The 20,451-nt window shown below is 42.1% G+C and overlaps 2 protein-coding genes and 1 pseudogene across 6 annotated transcripts in view; 2 read left to right on the plus strand and 1 right to left on the minus strand.

Moving 5' to 3' along the window:
• ELMOD1 (ELMO domain containing 1) overlaps positions 1-16,767 on the minus strand; it is a 68,125-nt gene extending 51,358 nt beyond the window's left edge. The window contains exons 1-3 of one of the 5 annotated variants that reach the window (XM_038536305.1): positions 15,355-15,873; positions 11,718-11,778; positions 10,406-10,484 (exon numbers count right to left, since the gene is read on the minus strand). The gene's annotated coding sequence lies outside the window, so the exon portion shown is untranslated. Of the gene's footprint in view, positions 1-4,156; positions 4,283-10,405; positions 10,485-11,605; positions 11,626-11,717; positions 11,779-15,354; positions 15,890-16,637 lie in introns of those variants that run through there. The other 4 variants (XM_038536300.1, XM_038536299.1, XM_038536302.1 and 1 more) reach the window with 4 other exon arrangements.
• On the plus strand, positions 4,485-8,805 carry LOC111096069 (annotated as a pseudogene).
• Positions 16,768-16,881: 114 nt separating the features above from the next.
• The window catches only part of ALKBH8 (alkB homolog 8, tRNA methyltransferase), a 78,793-nt gene continuing 75,223 nt past the window's right edge, over positions 16,882-20,451 (plus strand). The window contains exon 1 of the mRNA XM_038536295.1: positions 16,882-16,960. The gene's annotated coding sequence lies outside the window, so the exon portion shown is untranslated. The remainder of the gene's footprint in view (positions 16,961-20,451) is intronic.

The raw sequence follows: 20,451 nt of genomic DNA on the forward strand, positions 1-20,451 counted from the left end.
ATCATTTAACACTCTTGTTTTTTTGGAGATGTTGTGCTTAGAAGCTCTGTCATTTGCAGAAAGTGCTGTGTTAAAGTTTCCTACTGTTAGTGTATTATTATCTAAGTATGTCTTTATTAATTGATTGATATACTTGGCAGCTCCCACATTAGGGGCATAAATATTCATGATTGTTAAGTCCTCTTGTTGGATAGACCCTTTAAGTATGATATAGTGTCCCTCTTCATCTCTTACTACAGTCTTTGGGATAAACTTTAATTTGTCTGATATGAGGCTGGCTACCCCAGCTTTCTTTTGAGGACCATTTGAATAGTAAATCGTTCTCCACCCTTTCATTTTCAGGCTGGAGGTGTCCTTAGGCCTAAAATGACTCTCTTGTAGACAGTAAATAGATGGGTCTTGCTTTTTTATTCAGTCCAAAACTCTGAGTCTTTTGATGGGATCATTTAGCCCATTCATGTTAAGAGTTACTATTAAAAGATATGAATTTAGTGTCATCGTAATACCTATTCAGTCCCTGTTCTTGTGGATTAGTTCTTTGGGCTTCCTCTTTCTTTTACAGAGTCCCCCTTAACATTTCTTGCAGAGCTGGTTTGGTGGTCACATATTCTTTCAGTTTCTGCCTATCCTGGAAGCTCTTTATCTCTCCTTCTATTCTGAATGAGAGCCTTGCTGGATAGGGTATTCTTGGCTGCATGTTCTTCTCATTTAGGACCCTGAATATATCCTGCCAGCCCTTTCTGGCCTGCCAGGTCTCTGTGGAGAAGTCTGCTGTTTTGTTTTGTTTTTTAATTTTTATTTATTCATGATAGTCACACAGAGAGAGAGAGGCAGAGACATAGGCAGAGAGAGAAGCAGGCTCCATGCACCGGGAGCCCGACGTGGGATTCGATCCCGGGTCTCCAGGATCACACCCTGGGCCAAAGGCAGGAGCCAAAACGCGCGCCACCCAGGGATCCCGAGAAGTCTGCTGTTAATCTAGTAGTTCTCCCCATATAAGTTAGGTATCTCTTGTTGTTGCTGCTTTAAGGAATTTCTCTTTATCTTTGGAATTTTCAAGTTTCACTATTAAATATCGAGGTGTTGAATGGTTTTTATTTATTTGGGGGGGACCTCTCTATCTCCTGGATCTGAATGCCTGTTTCTCTCCCCAAATTAGGGAAGTTCTCAGCTATGATTTGTTCAAATATGCTTTCTGACCCTCTGTTCCTCTTGGCGCTCTCTGGAACCCCAATTATACGTACACATAGATCAGAGGAGCAGAATAGAGAACCCAGAAATGCGTCCTCAACTCTATGGCCAACTAATATTCAACAAAGCAGGAAAGACTATCCACTGGAAAAAGGACAGTTTCTTTAATAGATGGTGCTGGGAAAATTGGACATCCACATGCAGAAGAATGAAACTAGACCATTCTCTTACACCATACACAAAGATAAACTCAAAATGGATCAAAGATCTAAATGTGAGACAAGAATCAGTCAAAATCCTAGAGGAGAACACAAGGCAACACACTTTTTGAACTTGGACACAGCAACTTCTTACAAGATATATCCATGAAGGCAAGGGAAACAAAAGCAAAAATGAACTGTTGGGACTTAATCAAGATAAAAAGCTTCTGCACAGCAAAAGAAACAGTCAACAAAACTAAAAGACAACCTACAGAATGGGAGAAGACATTTGCAAATGACATATCAGATAAAGGGCTAGTATCCAAGATCTATGAAGAACTTATTAAACTCAACAGGAAAGAAACAAACAATCTCATCATGAAATGTGCAAAAGACATGAACAGAAATTTCACCAAAGAAGACATACACATGGCCAACAAGCACATGAGAAAATGCTCCACATCCCTTGCCATCAGGGAAATATAAATCAAAACCACAATGAGATACCACCTCACACCAGTGAGAATGGGGAAAATTAACAAGGCAGGAAACCACAAATGTTGGAGAGGATGCGGAGAAAGGGGAACCCTCTTGCGCTGTTGGTGGGAATGTGAACTGGTACAGCCACTCTGGAAAACTGTGTGGAGGTTCCTCCAAGAGTTAAAAATAGAGCTACCCTACGACCCAGCAATTGCACTTCCGGGGGTTTACACCAAAGATACAGATGCAGTGAAAGACTGAGACACCTGCACCCCCAATGTTTATAGCAGCAATGTCCACAATAGCCAAACTGTGGAAGGAGCCTTGGTGTCCATCGAAAGATGAATGGATAAAGAAGACGTGGTGTATGTATACAATGGAATACTACTCAGCCATTAGAAATGACGAATACTCACCATTTGCTTCAACGTGGATGGAACTGGAGGGTATTATGCTGAGTGAAGTAAGCCAATTGGAAAAGGACAAACATTATATGGTTTCATTCATTCGGGGAATAGAAAAAATAGTTAAAGGGATTAAAGGGGAAAGGAGAGAAAATGAGTGGGAAATATCAGAGAGGGTGACAGAACATGAGAGCCACCTAACTCTGGGATATGAAAAAGGGGTAGTGGAAGGGGAGGTGGGAGGGGGGACAGGGTGACTGGGTGATGGACATTGAGGAGGTCACTTGATGGGATGAGCACTGGGCATTATGCTATTTGTTGGCAAATCAAACTCTAATAAAAAATGTATAAAAAATAAATCTGGTGGGCCAAGTATCAGACTCAAATCCGGTAAATAAATAGGTCTGGATTAGCAAGTTTAGGGAATGTCTAAGCTTGCATGGTGCTTCCTATTTTGTGAAGTCCTAAGAAGCACTGTGTCAGGGAGCCCTAGACTCAGGCTTCGGAGGATAGAATGCAGTCATTTACCCTGTGAAATAGGGAGGGCAGGGCAGGGAAGGGGAAGAAAGAGAAGGTAAAGAAAAAATTTTAAGGTATTTTTGAGCATTTGAAACATGTATATAATGTGGTTTTTTACTTTATTACATGTATGCAGATGAGGGGAAAGAGCAAGCAAGATGCAAATTCACCATCCTAGAGAAATGGAAAATCTTTCAGATTATGCATTTACATTTCACACATGCTGGCCAGCATACCACATTAGAGGTATTACGCTCATGTATAACATTCTCCCTGAGGCCACATTCCAGAACTTTCCTCCTTTGGCAATTAGCTTGAAAAATGCTCAGCAGACACTCACTAAAATGACAACTAGGAAGGTTTTTTTCCCTTCTTCAGGAATAAAATACTCATCCAGGGTTTATTTTTATGATTTATAGCAATGGAGGCCCATGCCAGCCACAGAATTCAGGTTTGCCTGCAAATATATTTATGATCTCCTTTAAAGGTTTTCATGGAGGGAGTGAAGGTAGGGAAAGCAGAACTGATAAAATTTGTCTTTCATCTTTAAAAGAGTAAGGAAATTTCAAAATCTAAGTATTAATCCATTTTTCCACAGAACTACTCAATGTAGACTTTGTACGTTCTCACTTACATATTTGAGTTTAGAAGTTAAATTTCTAAATAAAACCATAATAAAAATGGTAAACCTATGTCTGTATAAAAATTAAATAGATATGATTTTGCCAATCTAAACTGATACCTTTTGTAAAATTTTCTTTTTTAAGATTTATTTATTTATTCATGAGAGACACAGAGAAAGAGAGAGAGCAGAGACATAGGCAGAGGGAGAAGCAGGCTCCATGCAGGGACCCTGATGTGGGACTCGGTTAAATGGCTGAGCCAGGGCAGCCCTGGTGGTGCAGCGGCTTAGCGCCGCCTGCAGCCCAGGGTGTGATCCTGGAGACCCGGGATTGAGTCCCAGGTCCGGCTACCTGCATGAAGCCTGCTTCTCCCTCTGCCTGTGTCTCTGCCTCTCTCTCTCTCTCTTTTTCTCTGTCGCTCATAAGTAAATAAAATCTTTTAAAATAATAATAATAAAAATAAACGGTTGAGTCATTCAAGCATTCCAAATTTTCTCTTTCTTATAATGAAAATATAGTTAGGGCATCTGCTAGAAACATTTGACAGGGAAATCCAAGCAAATTGGAGCATTTCCAGAGGCCTGGAGGCAAACAGAATATCCTGCCCCTAAGGCAGTTGCCGACCCTGATCACACAGATGCGTCACCCGTAGCACTCACTTATGACAAGTAGGTGTTTTAGGTTGGGCTTCTGCAACAATTCATACTGTAAAACAAATTAAAAACAGTTTTAAACTCACTTTAGAGTTATGACTTGATATGCATGACTTGATAAATTTTTGTTTGCTGAATAAATATTATTTGATCCTGTCCAATGGTATTTCATCATGGCCATCAAGGGAAAATGCATCATCATGTCGTGTGTCCTTAAGGAAGAATAAGATGCTGCTAATTAAACTGTGATGCGCCTGATTTCAGTAGTGTGTGGAAAAAAAATCTTAGAATCAATGAAATATAGTAAGTAATATAGTAATAAATATATATATATAAATATATATATAATAATATATATTTCAGTCACTTACATATTCCAGGCCCTGATGTTTCAACAGAAGAATCCATTGGTTGATGACAAAGAGCACTAATGGCCTGCAGCAGATCACACTACTGATTCCTACTCCCCAACTCAAACAGTTCTATTCAGGTTACACCAGGCTGAGTAACTCCATGGTATGTCACAGGTTGATTACATATGAGCAACTCATGCCCTTCTTAACTCACTGGAGATCCTCCCAATCCCTTACTACATAGTCTCTGGGCTCTGGTTCCCTTCCCGGTAATAACAATGCCTCCAGTCTACACACAGCACACACATTCACACATATACAAGTTCTCATACATACGTGGGACTCAACCCAACTTCCTTATGCTACCATCTTATGCCCTGACCATAAACATCTCAGGAGTGATAAACACGCCTCATCTACACAAAGAGTGAGTTAGTGAGTATGGAAATACTTGGCTGAAGACAGGACTGTCTAGTCCAAGCTCCATTTTTTTGTCCTTATCTTAGTTGATACAATTTCATGTGATGCTGCTTCATGAACACCTGTTTTTGGCTTTCATGATCCCTGTTCTCCTGGTTCTATCTATTTCACATTCTTCTGCCTCCATTTTAAGTGTACGTGTTCCACAGTGTTCTACCCTTGGGCCTTTTCTTCCCCTTCACCTCTTCTAAGTGACCTTCTCTTTTGGGGCCTCAGTCAGATCCAACAAATGACTTGGCCAAGGCCAGACAGCCAATTGGTAGGAAAAGACCTCAACTCTTATTTCTAGTCAATAAACATATTCACTTATTACATTCAGTTCTTTCTAGGCACAAAATAAACAGGACACAGACTTTGCCATCCAAGAGTGGGAAATTGGGTAGATCCCATACATGGAGTCTAGGGATTTTCTGAAGTCAGTATAGAAGCTCTGAGTTGCCTCAAATGAACATACATTTCAGCTATGTCTGACCTAACCAGACTATCCTCTTAGGTAAGGTTTCCTAACCAATATGTCAGTACTATGGACTCTCCAAGGATGTGTGACAAGATTCTGATCAGTGATTATATGATATTCTCTCTCTCTCTCTCTCTCTCTCTTTTTAGGGGGCAGTACATATTATTTACAGTAGTGTATGTTAGGTGGAATACTTCTTGCTAAGAAGGTTGTATGAATGGGTTAAAAGAGTATTAAAATTTACTATGGGTTAGGAGACAAGAGGAGTAAGCAAAACAAGTATGGCAATTGTGGAAGTTTACATAGGCAATATGAGATCCTTACTACATAGTAATTATTTCACTATAATTATTGCTGATGTACTTAACAGTATTTTACAACTTTAATTCCTTTTAAGTGTGCCCTTAAAACTTGTGTTATGGACTTCTATTTAAATATGGCAAATAAAAAAATAAACATGACAAATAAAACACACGAAATCCCGCCAACATGAGAGTAAAGAAATAAAAAAAGCATAAATCCATAAGGCTGAGGGCAACAAGGGCATACATGAGATATCAGCAGATTTCCAGACTTGAAAGGAGGATGGACAAATGGTAATTTACTTAGCCTAATTAATGAAGCCTGCAGTGAGGGAACTGACCCATAGGCAATAAAATTTAGAATACAGAATCTTGGTCATATTCAGGAGTTAGCAATGCCCAGTTCCTCTAAAACTGGTACTGTACAATGAAGTCAACTCAGAAGGGTTGTTTGACATTTTTCATAAGGAAAAGTTAGATCTCCTTCCCCATTCTTTGAAAACAAGTATAACTGCTCTCCATTTTATCAGAAGAGGTAAGACTTATTCTTGAAGAGGTTGAACTAGAGAGGCTCTGAACTTTTAGTTCATACTGAATCCAAGAAGCTTAGGTGAAAATGTACATGATAAATGTGAGATTTATCCAGGCTTCTTCCACTCAACTCTCAGAACAGAGGCAGTCATAATGCTACTCCTCAGGCTCCTGGGGATTTATCCCTCAGGAAATTAACCAACATACATGTGGATCTCCCAGTGAAGCACCAGCCCCTACCCCGGCTGCTGTGAAGCCAAATGGCCAACGAACCCCACAGATTCACAGAAAGCTTCCAATCAGTGTTTTAGTGTCTCAGTCTTAAATACAAATAGATGTCAGGGATTATCAGAGAATTAAGGAAAGTTTCTAACTTGATTGAATTATTGAGACAAAGAAAGGTGAAAACAGGGAATCTGGAAGAAACAGAAGCAATGCAAAGAGAAAAAAAACAATCAATACACCATAATTTTCACAAGTATTAGAAAAAATATTATACTCATGAAAGAGACATAGGAAATAATAAAAATCTACATTAAGAGAATAAGAAAATGTTCTTAGAAATTTTCTTTAAATGACAGAAAGGAAGTTGAAGAAATGTTCCAGATTTGAGGATATCTGCTGAGAAGAAATTTACAAAAAAGAAAAAAGTATGTGAAAAATTATTGAAGAAATAATACAAGAAATTCCAAGAACAGACGATTCATACACAAAGGGGTAAGAATCAGAGCATCCAGTTTGACAGTAGGAACATGAAAGCAAGAATAAAAATTATGGGAAAAAAGTATTTCCAATTTAAATTTCTATACCCAGCCCAAATATTAAGTATGAGGTAAGAATGAAGACAATTTTGGACACTCAAGCCTTCCATGTACCTCCCAAGCATGCCTTCTTAAGAGTTTCTGAAAGAAGCATTCCACCAGAATGAAGGTAGAGAATGAGAAGACACAGGACTCAGGAATTGGAAGATCCCATATTTGAGAAAGGTGAAAAGAATTCTCAAGATGATGGTGAATGGGGGCTTAAGAAAGGAGGTTTTCATGAAAAAAAAAATTAACTGACAGATTACCTGACAGACAACTCTATGATGCTTTGAATGATGGGTATTACTTTGAAAAAAACAAAAACTTAAAGAAGATGACATACCCAGGGTGGTGCTTCCTCTTCCAGTGCCCTAGACTCTGTCAACACATAGAAAGAAAGAAAGAAAGAAAGAAAGAAAGAAAGAAAGAAAGAAAGAAAGAAAGAAAGAAAACAAGAAAAGAAAGAAAGGAAAAGAAAAGAAAAGAGAAAAAAAGAAAAGAAAAAAGAAAAGAAAAGGAAAGAAAAACAAAGAGAGGTATCTGGGTGGCTCAGAGGTTGAGCATCTGCCTTTGGCTCAGGTCGTGATCCTGGGGTCCTCAGATCAAGTCCTGCATCAGGCTCCCCACAGGGATCCTGCTTCTCTCTCTGCCTGTGTCTCTGCTTCTCTCTCTGTGTCTCTCATGAAAAAAATAAAATCTTAAAAAAAAGAAGAAAAACAGAATAAAAGTAAAAAGGAAGAGAGAAAGAAAAGGAAAGAGAAACTAAGACTTAAGGAACAAGAGAGCTGCCTGCAGTAAGTGGATAGATTTGAAAAGCCCATCCTACTTCTAGAACAGTATCTGACTAGGCCCTAAGTTGCAAGTGTAGTGCTGGATGTGACATAGATGAAAATGCACTGAAAATATTCAACAGGAACATCACAATTTGCTTTAACAAATGCCGACATGGTTCAGTGTGGGTGTGCCTATTATCTAACAGAATGTCCAAGTCATTTTATACGGTCAGTAATTATAAATCTTCCTTTTGGGAATGAAAATAAAAAGGGGATAGATAAGAGTTTTCTGAAGACTTCTTTGGAAATGACAAGAACAGCAGCATATTTATATGAATTCTCAATGGAAAACACATTCATAAGAAAGCTACAGAATGGAAAATCAAGATCAATACTACTCCAAAGCTGCAATATAACCTACCAGCATCATATTAATTTCTTAAAAAGAAATCAGTGGACATGGAAGTGGGCCTAATTTGGTTTTCCTTTTAAAAAAACTCCAAAGACAAAAGCATCTTAAAACCTAATTAATGAATACAAAATTTATTTTAAAAAGTGCCACAAATTATACATTTTTTCAAGAATGTAATAATGATACTGCCCTTATGTGTTTTTGAAAAGTCATTTTATAGATACAAAAACAAATATTTATATATGGTATGTGTCTAGAATATGCTTCGAAATAAAATGGGGTAAATAGACAAAAGGTTAAAAATCAAACAGTGCTGGTCATAAGTTGATGATTTTTGAATATTGGGATCCATTATACTATTCTGTCTACTTTTGTATATATTTGACATTTTCCAAATAAAAATTTTTTTAAAAAGGTGTCTTCTACAAAATTGAGAATCACTATGACCAAAAGAGGAATTTTTTACAGCCAAACAATGACGATTAACACCTGACTTTGTTCATAATAGAAGTTAGAGGTAAATTTATTACTCTTTAACAGCTTTGGAAGAGTACAACAAAGATGAATAGGAATTTGGTATCTAACCCACACCAGTTCCATGACTGAATTAGTTCTCTTAGGGATTTTAAATCCTCTAGAGCCTCCATATGGTGTTAGGTGTTGCCATTTAAAAAATTTACTGAGGTGCACCTGGGTGGCTCAGTCAGTTAAGCATCTGACTCTTGATTTGGGCTCAGGTCATGTTCTCATGGCCGTGAGATCCAGCCCCACAACAATCTCTGCACTCAATGGGGAGTCTGCTTGAGATTCTCTCCCTTTTCCTCTGCCCTTCCCCCTCTCCTGTTTTCTATCTCTCAAAAAAATATTTACAGATCTTGTTTCTTAGGGGTTAAAACATGTAATAGTGTATATCAAAGACATATTTGGTGATATATGGTAGATGGGTTTAGAAGAAAAAAGTGGCAATTAAACTATGACACACTGGGGCAGCCCAGGTGGCTCAGCGGTTTAGTGCCGCCTTCAGCCCAAGGTATGATCCTGGAGTCCCGGGATCGAGTCCCACGTCGGGCTCCCTGCATGGAGCCTGCTTCTCCCTCTGCCTGTGTCTCTGCCTTTCTCTGTGTGTGTGTGTCTCTCATAAATAAATAAATAAAATCTTTAAAAACAAGTATGACACACTCTAACAATGTTTCCTAATTTCATGTTAAGATGGAAAAAAAAATGGCCTTGATGAATTGATGAAACAGTATTTTCCCAGAGAGCATCCTTTCTTATCCCAGTCTTTTATCCCCAGGCTAAATCAATCTTCAGAATCAGGAAACCCACAAAATATCTGCCTCCATATTATCTGACAGTAGTATCCCTATCTCCTCCTATTGGTCCCCACACCACTAGTTTGAAAATACCATGTTTGTATGCTTCTCCTGTCCAATGCCAAGCAAGGTGCCTTGTTCCAGAAATACTCATAAAATGAATAAACATTTCCTTTTGTGCTCTTCAGAGTGTACCATGTTCAGTATGTCCTAGTGACTGATAACGTCAGCATAAGCATGAACTTGCACTCTTTCACAGCCAGGATTTCTTATCACAAGGAACAGAAACTAGCTCTGCCTATTTTAGCAGAGAAGGAATTTGTTCTGAAGGTAACCCACAGACTCTCCAGCAGGGCCACAGAACTAGGTTTAGAGGTTAGGTAGCCAAAAATAGCCCTTCAAATGATGACATGGAGCCAGTGCAGTAAAGTCACTTCTATTGCTGCCACCAGGTCTGGACTCTAGAACAGGCCCCACTGATCCCCCAGGACTGGTCAAGGGTGTTGCTATCTGTAACACCTGCTACCGGAGCAGAGTCTGGGTCATGGGCCCAGGATGCAAGGATGATGTATCTAGCACGTTAGCTCCTATGGTGGGGAGTGGGCTCTGCCTCACAATGTGGGAGAGCTCCCAACATGGGACAGGGGTTCAGAAAGCAGTGTTCAAAAGTAACAACCAGGGTCCACTCTATAAAGAAATATTTTTGAAAGCCAAAACACAATCAAGAATAGTGGCATACACAGAGGACACTGAGTGAACACATTTTGCCTTCCATCTTTGTCTAAGTTGATTTAGGTATATTGTGCAATTATATTTTAAAGCCTGGACACATGCCTATTTTATGGCTATTCAAAATACATATCATTTTGAACTAAGAATTTCAATTATGATCTTAGATAATGAAAGAATACCTGGAAATGTCCTTTTAAATTTAACCCAGTGGTGGTCACAGAATAGATGCATATACTTTAAGTGATGATGATTAATTATCTAGGGAATAATCATTAAGTAGAAAAGAATAAGGATATTCATTATAAATCAACAAAAGGATATATAATAGTTACATTGTTACATAAATATTACTGAATTAGGCTGAGTTAGACATTGGCAGATTCATGTAGAAGTGCCTGGGAGCTCAATTTAAACTGCATAATTAGATTTAGGAGGTGCTTTTAAGGTCATGTGAGCCAGCGTCCAACTCAACAAAGGCAGTCCCCCTTTGACATCCCTGACAATGCATTCTTTGGAGTATAGTGTGTTATATTGTTTGTTTCTGATATGGGCTCTATTCATCTATGAATCTCACCAAAGATAGCACTAATTTCTTTTGTCTTGTTGGTTAATACTCAAGTGAACTGAAACTATTTTTTACAACCTGAACTGTTGTTAGACTAGGACTTCCATTCCATGTCCTTGGGCAACTGATTTTAGAACCTAAATGAAGCCAACATCTATTCTTTTTAAATACAGTTCTTAGTTTCAGCCCTTGCTCTGGGCTTAGGGATAACAAGTTTAATAGTGATTGTCATTCAAATTCACTAGTGAGCTTTGCATCATCAGCAAACCTAATATACATACCAGTCTAAGAATACCCGCATTGTTGATAAAATTATAGAAATGTCAGGTCAAGTCAAGAGCTCTGAAGCAGGCCAACATGAACCACCTTCTATGGTGACTTCCATACCTATGAACATTCTTCCGGTAGAGATGATCTACCCAGCTATTTGACACATCCTAGACCGCATTTCTGTATCTCACCCACAAAGATTACTCAAGATCCTCATTTACAGATGTCTTCAGAAGGATTGTGAGGATTTAAAAATTTGATGGTCTGGCTCTATTTTAAATACTCTAGGTTATCTACAATTTAAAAGAGTAGTAGGAGAAATTTCTGATACAACACAGAACTCTTCAGTGAAGCAAAAACTATAACCCAAACCTTTTGTAAGTCTTGATTTTCTTTGACTGGGTTTACTTTTGGGCTACATACACATAGTACATGAGTCAATATGAAAGTTAAAGTCCTACATTAGGCATTTTAATACAGGCTTTAAAAATCAATGATGTGCATAATACACATTTTAATTAAAACAACTTTGATAAATGCTTACCATTCTAAGAGAATGTATGATTTAACTTCTTGGATAAAAACAACCGTTTTACGTTTTTTGCTAACTTAAATGGATTCTAAGACCAAAGAAAATTAAAATTAAAGTATCCTACTGGAATGTAGAATCTTCAGAAAATCTGGCTTTTAAATTCTGAAGGGTGGAATATTCTTATTCTAAAGGAAAAAGGAAGAAATGTACTTGTAAATTCATTGCAGAGATCAATTCACACTTAAAATATTTACAATGCCAACCGGTGATGTAAAAAAAAAAGGAGGGGCGCAGAGTTTATGATGTCATCGATATTTGCTAAGCCAAAAAGCAGCTGTGGGATAAATAATTAGTTTCATCATGAATGAAACCTTCAACACACACACACACACACACACACAAACCTTCAAAACACATGGCAGCTTTTTGCCATCTATTTACACAAGAGAAACAGGAGGGAGAATTATAGCAGCTGAAATAAGCTCTTATACCAAGCATTCTAATTAACCAAGTCCTAATGCCAATAATTAAAATGGAAACTACATTTAAAAACTATGTAAAGACCTTTGAATTCTGCAGTTATTAGCTTGAGACTGATTTTTTAAAGAGGTTTAATGAGCTCTTTTTAAGCATTTACCACAATCATCATGCTTTGTACCAAAAAAGCAAAAAAATGAAACAGAACAAATTGTGAATTATTTCACTGGTGTCTAAAATGGCAGAGGGTACACAGACAATATACAAATCATCTAAAATGCAGTTATTTATCCCTCAGAACAGTTGTAACAGCTAACATTTATTTTATAGACACAGAGGATTGGAGTTGGCGCGATTTTCTTATTTTAAATGTGCCTATCTCCCATTTTACAGCACAGAAACTGATGTAAAATAAGACTTGCTCGTGGTCAGCATTAAGTGCGCTACAAGGTTAAAAGCTTCTGGGATGCAAGAACACGCTGTCTTCAGATTCTTTGAATTCAGAGTATTTACTGAGGACTTAGAATGTGAAGTGAGCACACAATTTCAGTTAAAACTCTCTCAGGGTGATAGTGCACATAAGCTGTCATTAGAGACCACTGCAGTAAGCCTTTCTTTAATAGGCCATATCCATGTGAAATCTTGCTGAAAATAAAACCTATGGTCTAACTGCCTGGAAATTCTAGTAAGTTCAGTATGTCCTAGATCACTTTCCTTCTCATCTACTATCAGAATCATAAGGCAAGGCATGCTTGGCAGAGAGCACAAAGAGGAGCAGTACAAATACCTGAAATGGAACTTTTCTTTTTGCTCTATTTTGAAGGATAATCCTTTGATAAGAAACACCCTAATTACTTCATTATACACTTTAGGATAGAGTAATTTTTATTATTTTTAAGACTTATTATAAAATATGAAGTGGAAACTTAACCATCTGGATACTCAAACATATGAACCTCTTCTGAAAATGGTCCCTAAGAGATCTGGATTTGTTGACAGAAGTACAATCTAGAATGGCACTCTAGTGTCATTTGCTTGAGATTGGCAAATTGGAATCTTCCAGCGATGAGTGACAGTTCTCTACATGAACTGTACTGGTTTGGTCTTCAACACCTCTGGAAACTTCCTGTGCTGATTAATAGTGAAAGTACCCACTGGGATTTCAAAGACACGAATGTAAGTGGTGTGCTATTTTTTGGAATTAATTGCTTTTGGAATATTCTGAGTAAGGACTCTGTGGTACTACAAGCATATGGTCATTTTCATATAGTGCTATTTCTGGAAAATCTACATTCTTTCCACCATCAGAATCTGCTTCCTTAAAGATGGCTGGACTATATCAGAAAATGACTGCAGGTTAGTATCTTCTCCTACTTGAGGTAAATTTGCTAAAACCAAAACATCTGCTAATTCCATGTCAGGAATTTGTGCCAAAAGCAACCGAATATTGATTGACATTTCAAATATTACTCTTAAATATCTACTTTCATACAAAATACTATATAAATACTATACTCCAGTATTACCTGATGACTTTTTACCTGAGGAAACCAGGATGGCAGTAGAATAGTGAAGGACCACTTTGGGTATTAATCAAAGGGCAGATCAATTGCTTTTTTAAATGCAGTGAGATGCATTCACTTAAGCACCATTTGTCGGTCCCTGCACTTGTCCTATCTCAGTTCCCTCTCATCAGCAATGATTTAAAGTCTTTTTTTTTTTTTTTTTTTTAATCTCCTTCTCACTTCCTCTTCAGCAAGCCACTCTGTCCTCTAACTGAGGCCATCAAGTAAAACCCTTCCACTTCTGGCTCCCCTTCACTGGGTATAAACCCAGAGTTTTTCCCACCCAGAGTAAGGATGAGATCTCACTCTCTTACTCAAGGCCAGACCCGTCACAAGTGCTGGTCATCCTGTCTGGAGCTGCCCAGCAGAATTCAGTGTCACTCCCAGGCTCCTGCACACACTTGGTGTAGCAAGCCTCACGTCTCATGCTGTAGATTCACCCTCACACACACAGTCCTTACTCATCACAGCGTTGGCACCTCTCACTGAGCCTAGCAAGCAGAGGTACTCAACAAATATGTGTTGAAATGAAACTACTAACTTTAAGCATGAGTTATTTTCAATAGCTTGAACCAGAACTGGGCTTGTCCCAGATTGTCTGCAGAACAGCATATGATTCCTGCTCCACTTTATTTTCAACCCATAAATGACCCAAAAGCGAGTGACTAGAATTGCCAGATAAAATACAAGTTGCTCCATCAAAACTGATTTTCAAAGGAACAACAAATACTGTTTTGCTTTTTTTTTTTTAACTATAAGTATGCCACAAGTAGTGCATGGGGCATGCTTATACTAAAAACAATTATTCACTGTTTATCTGAAATTCCATTTTAACTGGGCAGGCTGTATTTTTACTTGCTAAGTCTGACAATTCTACCAATGACTCCTTAACAATTCTAAAGAATGCTTCTTTAGAGCACTTGGAGATTTGTGTCCCAGCTCTGCAAACTTCTCAGTCGGGCAAGATTTTATGTCTTTTAATGCAGCTGGGTTTCTTTCTGAACATCTCAGTAACACGCTTTAGGAAACGCTGTATATATAATTTACTATATATAAGTTCCATCTATTTTGCTAATTTATAGAGGTTCTTTCAGTATCTACTAATAATTTTAGCAGAAAGAACACTGTAGCATTACTCAAAATCTTCTACAAAGCTGATATTCATAGTTATTACTATGCCTGAGTCAAGTCCTATCTCCATGTGTTAATAATAATTTTTAAAAATTTCGTATTTTCGACTGAGCCAGCAAAACACAATATTGAAAATAAGTCAGACTTTCATTTTGGGATTTCTTTTCATTAGTGGAGCACAGTGAGACACCCTGTCCTCATTCACAGGCTGGGGAGAAGCAGCCTGGCAGGCGGAGGTGGAGCCTGTGATGTAACCGCAGTGGGTCTTTGTTGGAGAAGCCTTCCCTAAATGGGAACATCTGTAAACCCAAGCGCTTGAGCTTCGGTGTGAATGGACTGGAAAGCCGTTAAGAGTTGCCTCTTTTGAGTATCCTGTAAATCTTGGAGGCTTGAAACCTTGGGCAACAGAAGAATTCCTCACGGGCTGTTAAAAGACATACTTGGCTCACTAAGGAAAGAAAAAGCAGGTTTCTTCTGGAAAGGAGTACCATTTTTGAATGCTAAGTGCTGTGCGCGCAGGTCTGCCGATGGCGATGGTGCAGGGGGAGTGAAAGGGACGAGCTTGTTCCCGTCCTCAAAGTTTCTCACCTTAACGTGTTCTCCTCTCAGTGTTCGTGACAACGATGGCTCATTATTTCAGACATTCCCTTCTTTTTCCCACGAAGGCTTTAAGGACCCCCCTAAGGAGAGGGATACCGGAGGGTACCTTCCTCAGAATTTCAACTGGCCTGATCTCAGATTCAACTTGGAGGGACAGGACTAAGTCCGCCGTTAACTGGTAGCTGCCGGGTGTCTGTCACACGATGGTAATGAACTAAGACGTTTATCCCAACACAAGCACAGCACCTGCTTTCCACCATATTGGCAGCTCCAGTTAAGGACGGCTGTCGAGCTACCGGCACCGCACACGCACACTGCAGAGATGCAGAACAATGCCTGGATGCCTGCCCAAAACCGGGCTCTCCAAACGACACGCTCAATTCATGGTACCGTTCCAGAGCTCACTGGGGGTTAGTGGCGTCATTTTCCTAGTTGGTGCGAAAAGAAGCTGAAATTTGGAAGCTTCAGGCACGGGGCTTCTACCTGCCTGCGCTGGGCAGCGGGGCCAACAGGCAGGCACGCGTTAAACTTGATCTGAAGCAAGCGAGCCTGCGAGGCCGGTCCTGAAATATTCATCAGGCGTGTTACCGGACTCGCGGCTTAGAGGCAGGGCAGAAGCACGCCGAGCGGGAGCAGCCCGCGCCCGCGCCCGCGGCGGCAGCACCCTACCCCCCACCCCACACCCCCACCCCCGCTCCGCTCCCAGCAGCTCCCGGCCCGTCCGCTTCCACCTGAGACGGAAAGACATGTTCTCGCAAGTGAGGAGTTTCCCAGCAGTTCCAGGAGCCCCTCAGACGGCCCCGCGGGGACGGGGGCGCCGCGGACCCCCTGGCCGCCGCCCGCACCACCCCCGGGGTGCAAGCTTCCAAGGCCGCGGCGGGGGCGGGGGCGGGGGCGGGACCCGGGTGGCCCCCCGCCGGGCCCAGGCTGCCGCTGGTGTAGCCTCCCGTGCTCTCTGCCTGGGAGGCCTCGTCGGGAGCCCCTGATCGGTCGCTAGGTGACCTGCGTCTGGGCCGAGCCGCAAACGGCCTCCCGCGCGGCCCCGCGGGTGTCAGGTCTGGGGGGGCGGCGGCGGGGGAGGGTTCCGGGCCGGCTGCCCCCGCAGCCCCTGCACCGAGGCCGGGCGCGCTCTCGTTCCAGCCCTCTCTGGCCACGACCCCGACCTCTCGGCTGCGCCCCAGACGCAGCGCGGCTCGCACGGTCCTTGTCACCACCTCCCCCCTTTCCAAGGGCATGCGTCCCTCGCCCCTCTGCCCCGGCGCAGCACTCACCCGACCCCGGCGGCTGCGGGCAGCTCAGCGGGTCCCCGCGCGCGGCGGCCGGGTGTCCATCCCCGCCCTCCGCGGGCGCTGGGGCTGCGCGCTCGGCGGCTGCGCTGGATGCGGTCCGTCCGTCCCCCGCGCCGCGGCTGCACAGGGTGGCCGCGGCTGCCGCACTGGCTGCGGGCGCGGGCGCGGGCGGGGCGGGGGCGGGCCAGGAATCTGGGTCGCGGGGAGCGGAGCGGGCCGGGAGGCACCCGGGCGGCCGGCGGCGGGGAGGCGAGCGCGAGCAGCCCGCGGAGAGCGTGCGGAGGCTTCCCTGGGAGCGCGACGCGGGAGGCGACTGAGCATGCCCAGTGCCCAGCCAGGGGCGCGGGCGCGGGGCGGTGGGTGGGGGGGGGGGGCGGCTGCGGGGCCCCAGGAGCCGGGGCTCAGCCGCGGTCGCCCAGGGGAGGTGGCGCCTGGGCTGAGGCGCGGGGGGCGCGGGGGGCGCGCGGTGCGCGGGGCACCTGTCGGCGCGGGTCCCGGAGAATCCTGCAAGGGGGCGGGGGTGGGCAAGGTGTGCACCTCGCTCGCTCCCCAGAGAACTGTCCAGAAGTCAAAGTTTGCTTTTAGCCCAGCCCCGGCCTTTGCGGCCTCACCGAGTGCCTCCCGCGATCCACCTGCTTTCCTGTGCCCGGACACCAGCCCTCCGGGGTGCGCGAGTAGCGCCCGCCTTTTCCCAACTCCCGGATCAGTCGGGTCAAGTTCCCCCAGAGCCAGCTCCTTAATTAGGTGTCATTGAGAGATGCTGTAAGTCCTCTCGGGTCACATATCTGCATTTCAACCAGGGCTTCGGAAACCATATCTTCACCCCGGGGTTAATTGTAATGGATGCGTGACACACACTGTGGGCTGGGGCTATTTAGGGAGCACTACTCCAGGGAGCGGCCTCTCCAAAACCTGTGCCTTTCTGTGGTGCGGTGCTTCACGTCTCAGGAAGAACATTTTCTGTCTATTTAGGCAAAGAGCTTCTGAACGTTAGAGGCAGCATAGGTAGGGGAAGACGATGAGCCTCGATTTCATTTTCATCTGCCACCCGGAGTCCCTACTCATTCCGCGCCTCTGTAAGCCTGGAGGGTGGTGATCCCAGCTTCCCTGGGCTGCTAGGAGGATTGAGGAAATAGGCAGAGCTCTTGCTACATAGTAGGTGTTCACTGAAGTCTCCCAAGGTTCCACATCCACTGATCTGTTCTCATGACAGGTTGGGTGAGCTGGTGAACATTTGTGGTGTCACCCCTTCACATTAAATAACCTGAAACTCAGATCCTTCTAACTCTTTGTAAAACAACAACAACAACAACAACAACAACAAAACATTATTGCTATCTTTTCTTTCCATGTTCTGGTTTCTTCCTACTTCCTTGAATAAACCTCTAGGAAAAAGCTAGACCAAGGCCATATATAGGGGCGATTCACCAGGGTTGGGATCATCCAGATAAGAATTTCATGCCATAGTCTTCTAAACATGTTAACTTGCATTCCCCTGTGGTCCTTGTTTCACTAGTACTGCATAAAGTAAGGTATGCCTCTATGGAAGGAAGTTTGCTCTGCATAATACTGTCCACTCTTGATAAGTATCAAATGATCAAAAACTCAACTTTTCCGAGTGCCTTAGTCAGTTAAGGGTCTGACTCATGATTTTGGCTCAGGTCATGAACTCAGGGTCGAGATCAAGCCCCATGTAGGGAGGGCTCTGCACTGGGTATGGTGTCTGCTTAAGACTCTCCCTCTCCCCCCACCCCTGTTCATTCTATCTCTTTCTCTCTCTCAAAGAAAGTAGACTTTTCATTATCTTCTAAACACATCATTTTCTTCATGCCACTTTGCCTTTATTTATGGTATCCCACTCTTTCTGCAATAGTCTTCCCTTTCCATTCCACTTCACAAAGTCCTACCCACTCTTCAAGCTCAAATGCCACCTTCTTTCTGAAGACTTCTGCATACCCCATGGCAGAGTTAATACTCCTTTGCCACACTGCTGTCTGCCTGTGTCACCGTCTACTGGTATTGTCAAAACCATCTAAAACAACCCCTGAGCAACTGTTACGGCATCATTCCAGGTGCCAGGATGATAGTAACAAACAAGATAGAAACAGGTCCCTGCCCTTATGTAACTTATAGTCTAGTTTGAGGAAGATAGGCAATAAACACCTAAAAGATAATCACCCAAGCCACAGGTCATGTATATTTTTGTCTTTGTGTTACTCATCAGATTAATGTATACAGTCTAGATTCATCCTTCCCAAAACATCAATAAAAATATTAATATTGGCCATATAGGCTGACCGGACTATATGGACATGGATCCCTGCCTGGTTGTTGCTGAAGCAATAATTTTACTCCCTCAGCTAAAATAGTCCTAATCCCAAACCATTGTAGGTAGGTACCCGCAATCCCATAAAATGAATGGAAGGGGATGGGAGAAAGCCAAGGAGATTAGCCCCCACACCAAATTATATCCTTTCTCTAACTTCAAGGAACGGCATTTCAAATGACTGGATTCAACTTGGATTCCCAGATCTCCTGAGTCCCAGACCTCTCTTCCAGGATCATGCCATGACCACACCCAATCCCTCCACCCTCTCTCCTGACCTTTGGCCTTTACTATGTCAACACTTATTCTCCGTTGTATGTCATTTGACTGTTTGGATCTATCTACCATCAGAATGACTCCAGCTTTTTTCTTTGATTTTCTTATTGTCTGAATGTGACACAGACTTGGCATCACTTAGAACCAACTTTTCCAAAGCATATGTGTATACATGTACTACATAGCAATTAGTGACAGCCTTGCCACTGTTCATTGTTTAACTCCAGGGCAGGACCTTATTCATCCTTATATGACAACACTTAGCAGATGACCATTAACCAACAAGTCCTCAACACAATATTGTGAAATGAATGAATGAATGTATACAAGTTCTCAGTTTCCTCAGACAACAGTTCTTTTCTAATTACTCTTTCTACTAACCCTATTATTTGGCTCAATTTCACCTTTTTCTATTTACTGATTTCCTCCTGCAACAAATATACAGATCTTTACACTTCAGGGTCCCCAGAGCTCTCTAAAGAAAACCTTAATTTATTAAATAACTGGTGTGTTATGATGAAAGTCACAACCTATTATCTGTAATAAATAAATCAGTAGCAGTCTTGTTTCCTCTGATCCACGGCAATTATCTTTAAAACTTCTCTTTGCCATCTCCCCCACCCACCACGTTTTGAACGATGTACCTCTGGCTCTCCCCACTGCCCCAGAGAAGAGAGACCATCAAGGGTCATTACCCTAGGAATTAGCTCATTATGGTGAATATACCCTCCAGATCCCCCCTTGCCTCTTCCTCTCAGTCTCAGCAGAGTAGATATCTCTATTCTTGGATGCTAGTCTATACCAGTAGACTATTTTCTTCTATCTTTATTCACTCTTTCCTGGTTGTCACCAACTTTTGTCTCTTTCTCTTCTCTCTCAACCACCTCCCATCTTCTAATAAACATACCCAGAGTTTGTTAGGAAGCCTGATTTGACACCAATGCCCTGTTAAGATGTCTAAAAATGACTGTCTGGTGTGACGCTCTCAGGGGTTCTTTACAGGAGACTCATCGGCTCTTTCCCAACTCCGGGCATTTCTTTTGTGCTTCATCATAGTTAGAGTTACAACTGCCAAGCTTGTAAGTACACCAAGATGTGTACCTCATGCTCTGCTAACTGAAAAAGCTTTTCTAAATATCTCCATCATCAGATATCTTTTATATTCTCGTAGAGTACCAGCTAGGCACTGTTCAA

The sequence above is a fragment of the Canis lupus genome, chromosome 5, assembly GCF_011100685.1.
Source record: "Canis lupus familiaris isolate Mischka breed German Shepherd chromosome 5, alternate assembly UU_Cfam_GSD_1.0, whole genome shotgun sequence".
Taxonomy (NCBI): Eukaryota; Metazoa; Chordata; class Mammalia; order Carnivora; family Canidae; genus Canis; species Canis lupus.